This window comes from Coregonus clupeaformis, chromosome 23, assembly GCF_020615455.1.
Source record: "Coregonus clupeaformis isolate EN_2021a chromosome 23, ASM2061545v1, whole genome shotgun sequence".
NCBI lineage: Eukaryota > Metazoa > Chordata > Actinopteri > Salmoniformes > Salmonidae > Coregonus > Coregonus clupeaformis.
Genome location: NC_059214.1, coordinates 34,368,115 through 34,374,114, shown reverse-complemented (window position 1 = coordinate 34,374,114; position 6,000 = coordinate 34,368,115).

Here is a 6,000-nt window from a genome sequence, read left to right as displayed (position 1 = left end):
CGAGTCCACACCTATGGAGCTTGGAAGTGCTGATGCGGAGAGACCGAGCAAGGGGGTGGTCTCCTGCACCAACTGTGGTCGCAGAGGACACACTGCGGGCCAGTGCAGGAAAATACCCTCATGGAATCGAGGCAGCAGGCAGGGTTCTGGGGGATCATCTCAGGTGAGTAGGCACCCAACTCACCCAGAGCTCCCTGTTGCTCACATGATGATTAATGTTATTTTCCCTGAGTTTTCCCCACATTCCCAGCATAGGGCGCTCGTAGATTCCGGCGCAGCTGGGAATTTCATGGACAGATTGGTTGCGCATAGATTAGGGATTCCTATATTGCCGTTAGATGTGCCCTTCCCCATACGTGCCCTAGATAGTCGCCCATTAGGATCAGGTATGGTTAGGGAGGTCACAGCTCCACTTTGGATGGAGACACAGGGGGGTCATGAAGAGAGAATTAGTCTCTTCCTTATTGATACCCCTGCGTTTCCCGTGGTGCTGGGCCTTCCCTGGCTAGCCACCCATGACCCCAGTATTTCGTGGCAACAGAGGGCTCTTAAGGGATGGTCACCTCAGTGCTTGGGAAGGTGTATAGGTGTTTCCGTAGGGGTAACCACGGAGGAGAGTCCAAAACATGTCTCCCCAATGCACATTCCCTCAGAATATGCCGATTTGGCTCTTGCCTTCTGTAAAAGGAAGGCGACTCAATTACCACCCCATCGACGAGGGGATTGTGCGATAGATCTCCGTGAGAGTCACGTGTATCCTCTGTCACAGGAGGAGACGGTGGCTATGGAGACATATGTCACAGAATCTCTGGGACAGGGATACATTCGGCCCTCCACTTCCCCTGCCTCCTCGAGTTTCTTTTTTGTGAAGAAAAAGGATGGAGGTTTACGCCCGTGCATTGACTATCGAGGTCTAAATTAGATAACCGTAAAATACAGCTATCCACTTCCTCTCATTGCTAGTATGACGGAGTCATTGCACGGGGCACGCTTCAATCTGATCCGTATCCGGGAGGGGGACGAGTGGAAGACGGCATTTAGTACCACCTCTGGTCACTATGAGTACCTCGTCATGCCGTACGGGTTGATGAATGCTCCCTCAGTCTTTCAATCCTTTGTCGATGAGATTTTCAGGGACCTGCACGGACAGGGTGTAGTGGTGTATATAGATGATATTCTCATATACTCCGCTACGCGCGACGAGCATGTGTCCCTGGTGCGCAAGGTGCTTGGTAGACTGTTGGAGCATGACCTGTACGTTAAGGCTGAGAAATGTCTGTTCTTAAGACAGTCCGTCTCCTTCTTAGGATACCGCTTGTCAGAGTCAGGGGTCGAGATGGAGTGTGACCGTGCGCAATTGGCCGACTCCTACCACGGTAAAGGAGGTGCAGCGATTTTTGGGTTTTGCCAACTACTACCGGAGATTTATCCGGGGCTTTGGCCAGGTAGCAGCTCCCATAACCTCTTTGCTAAAGGGCGGTTCGGTGCGCCTGCAGTGGTCAGCGGAGGCGAACAGGGCTTTTGGTCAGCTGAAGGCGCTGTTCACCACGGCTCCCGTGCTGGCTCATCCGGATCCGTCCTTGCAATTCATAGTCGAGGTGGACGCGTCCGAGGCAGGGATAGGAGCTGTACTGTCTCAGCACTCGGGTACGCCTCCCAAACTCCGGCCCTGTTCTTTCTTCTCGAAGAAGCTCAGCCCGGCGGAGCAAAACTACGACGTGGGGGATCGGGAGCTGTTAGCTGTTGTGAAAGCTCTTAAGGTATGGAGACATTGGCTTGAGGGGGCTAAACACCCTTTTCTCATTTTGACTGACCACCGCAATCTGGAGTACATTGTCCAGTGGGTCGTGCGTACGTTCCGTCCGAGGTTCGCGAACGTTTGATTTATTGGGCTCACACGTCACCTGCTTCTGGCCATCCTGGCATTGGTCGGACAGTGCGCTGTCTTAGTGGGAAGTACTGGTGGCCCACCTTAGCTCAGGACGTGAGGGTTTATGTTTCTTCCAGTTCGGTGTGCGCTCAGTGCAAGGCACCTAGACACCTGCCCAGAGGTAAATTACAACCTCTCCCTGTTCCACAGCGGCCTTGGTCACACCTATCGGTGGACTTTGTTACAGATCTTCCTCCGTCACAGGGTAACACCACGATCCTGGTCGTTGTGGATCGGTTTTCTAAGTCCTGTCGTCTCATTCCTTTGCCCGGTCTCCCTACTGCCCTACAGACCGCAGAGGCCCTGTTTACACACGTCTTCCGGCACTACAGGGTGCCTGAGGATATAGTGTCTGATCGGGGTCCCCAGTTCACATCGAGGGTCTGGAAGGCGTTTATGGACCATCTGGGGGTCTCGGTCAGCCTGACCTCAGGTTTTCACCCCAAGAGTAATGGGCAGGTGGAAAGAGTAAACCAGGATGTGGGTAGGTTTCTGAGGTCGTATTGCCAGGACCGGCAGGGGGATTGGTCAGTTTACATCCCCTGGGCAGAAATGGCACAAAATTCCCTCCGCCACTCCTCTACTGACCTGTCTCCCTTTCAGTGTGTACTAGGTTACCAGCCGGTCCTGGCACCGTGGCATCAGAGCCAGATCGAGGCTCCTGCGGTGGATGAATGGTTTCGGCGCTCGGAGGAGACATGGAACGCTGCCCATGTACGCCTGCAAAGGGCGATTAGGAGACAGAAGGTGAGTGCCGACCGCCACCGCAGTGAGGCTCCGGTTTATGCACCGGGGGACCGGGTCTGGCTCTCGACCCGAAACCTGCCCCTTCGCCTGCCCTGCCGGAAGCTGGGTCGGCGGTTTGTGGGGCCCTTTAAAGTCCTGAGGAGGTTGAACGAGGTTTGTTATAGGTTACAGCTCCCCCCTGATTACTGTATTAACCCCTCGTTCCATGTGTCTCTCCTCAGGCCGGTGGTAGCTTGTCCGCTCCAGGAGTCCGAGGTGTGGGAGGTTCCTCCGCCCCCATTGGACATTGAGGGGGCACCAGCGTACTCGATCCGTTCCATCATGGATTCGAGGCGTCGGGTTGGAGGCCTGCAGTATCTCGTGGAGTGGGAGGGGTACGGTCCGGAGGAACGGAGCTGGGTTCCCAGGAGGGACATCCTCGATCCCTCCTTGTTAAGAGAGTTGCATCGACGTCATCCGACTCGCCCTGCTCCGCGTCCTCCTGGCCGTCCCCGAGGCACTGATACGGCCGAGGCTGCCCCTCCTCCTCGTTTGGGCAGGCTTCGGCGGTCGTCGTCACCGGAGTACTAGCTGCCACCGATCGATGTTTCTGTGTCTCACTAGTTCTGTCTGTATTGTTCACACCTGTTACTCATTAGGCTTATTAGTTTCCCTATATTACCTCTGTTTTTCCCTCCTGAGTGTGTGCGTGATTGTTCTTTGTTATGTCGTCTGTTGAGCTGTTGTTTTTGCTCTTCCCTGCGTGGAGGGTTTGCTATATTTACTTGGAGTCGAGTAAAGCCATTTATTCTCAGTTCTGTGTCCTGCGCCTGATTCCGTTTCCCCACTGCACCCAGACACTGACATGGATGTTGTTGTTGGCTAATCAGCCTTGAGCTAGCCTCGAGTCAGGCCCATCTCCCGGCTATCTACCTCTCTCCTAGAGTCAACACGGAGCCCCGCCAATCCATCACGACTGGTCTGCCGACGTAATCGTCTGTGGTTTCAACAGGCTTCCCGTTGCGACGACCACGAAGATCCATCTGCTAGCCCCGGCCCACTAGCACACTCAAACAACAGCCGTGCTTCCTGCTAGCCAGTGCTGTAGCACCAATTCAAACTGCTCTCGGACTCACATGTTGCTGTTCACTGGACCTTATGATCACTCAGCTGCACAGCTGATGCCTGCTGGACTGTTCCTTTACACGGTACCCTGTCTTGTTTATCTGTTTAGCCTCAGCCCAAACTTTCGTCAACATTACCAGTTGTTGTCTTAGCTCTCTCGAATAACACCTGTGATTGCTTTATGCCTCTCTCCCATGTCAATATGCCTTGCCTATTGCTGTTCCAGTTAGTTCTTATTATACAATTTCACTGTAAAGCCCCAAGTCCCTCTCAAACTGCCTCATATAGCTCCTTTGTTCCACCCCCTATACACGTGGAGACCAGCTCAATCGGTGCCTCCAGTGATGCTATCTCTTTCATTGTTACCCAACGCTTAGGTTTAACTCCACTGTACTCATATCCTTCCATATCCTTGTCTGTACATAATGCCCTGAATCTATTGTACAATGCCAGGAAATCTGCCCCCTTTACTCTATGTAACCAACACACTAGAAGACCAGTTCTTAAAGCCTTTAGCCGTATCCTTATTCTAGTCCTCCTCTGTTCCTCTGGTGATGTAGAGGTTAACCCAGGCCCTGCAGCCCCCAGTATCACTCCTACTCCCCAGGAGCTATCATTTGTTGACTTCTGTAACCATAAAAACATAGTTTTTTTGCATGTTAACATCAGAAGCCTCCTCCCTAAATTTGAGTAATTCACTGCGTTAGCACACTCCGCCAACCCTGATGTTCTACCAGTGTCTGAATCCTGGCTTAGGAAGGCCACCAAAAATTCAGAAATGTCCATCCCCAACTACAACATTTTCCATCTAGATAGAACTGCCAAAGGGGGTGAAGTTGCAATCTACTGTAGATATAGCCTGCAGAGCTCTATCATACTATCCAGGACTGTGCCCAAACAGTGTGAGCTCCTACTTCTTGAAATCCACCTTTCCAGAAATAAGTCTCTCACTGTTGCCGCTTGCTACAGACCCCCCTCAGCCCCCAGCTGTGCCCTGGACACCATATGTGAATTGATTGCCACCCATCTATCCTCAGAGTTCGTACTGCTTGGTGACCTAAACTGGGATATGCTTAACACCCCGGCCATCCTACAATCCAAACTAGATGCCCTCAATCTCACACAAATTATCAAGGAACCTACCAGGTACAACCCTAAATCTGTAAACATGGGCACCCTTATAGATATCATCCTGACTAACTTACCCTCTAAATACACCTCCGCTGTCTTCAACCAGGATCTCAGCGATCACTGCCTTATTCCCTGCGTCCGTAACGGGTCCGCGGTCAAAAACCACCCCTCATCACTGTCAAACGCTCCCTAAAACACTTTAGTGAGCAGGCCCTCCTAATTGACCTGGCCAAGGTATCCTGGATGGATATCGATCTCATTCCGTCAGTAGAGGATGCCTGGTTGTTCTTTAAAAGTGCTTTCCTCTCAATCTTAAATAAGCATGCCCCATTCAAAAAATTCAGAACTAAGAACAGATATCGCCCCTGGTTCTCCTCAGACTTGACTGCCCTTGACCAGCACAAAAACATCCTGGGGCATACTGCATTAGCATCGAATAGCCCCCGCGATATGCAACTTTTCAGGGAAGTTAGGAACCAATATACACAAGCAGTTAGGAAAGCAAAGGCTAGCTTTTTCAAACAGAAATTTGCATCCTGTAGCACTAACTCCAAAAGGTGTTGGGACACTGTAAAGTCCATGGAGAATAAGAGCACCTTCTCCCAGCTGCCCACTGCACTGAGGCTAGGAAACACTATCACCACCGATAAATCTACAATAATCGAGAATTTCAACAAGCATCTTGCTACGGCTGGCCATGCTTTCCACCTGGCTACCACTACCCCGGTCACCAGCTCTGCACCCTCCGCTGCAACTTGCGAATGCCCCCCCGCTTCTCCTTCACACAAATACAGACAGCTGATGTTCTGAAAGAGTTGCAAAATCTGGACCCCTACAAATCATCTGGGCTAGACAATCTGGACCCTTTCTTTCTAAAATTTGCCGCAGAAATTGTCGCAACCCCTATTACTAGCCTGTTCAACCTCTCTTTCGTAACGTCTTAGATCCCCAGAGATTGGAAAGCTGCCGCGGTCATCCCCCTCTTCAAAGGGGGTGACACTCTAGATCCAAACTGTTACAGACCTATATCCATCCTGCCCTGCCTTTCGAAAGTTTTTGAAAGCCAAGTTAACAAACAGAACATCCGA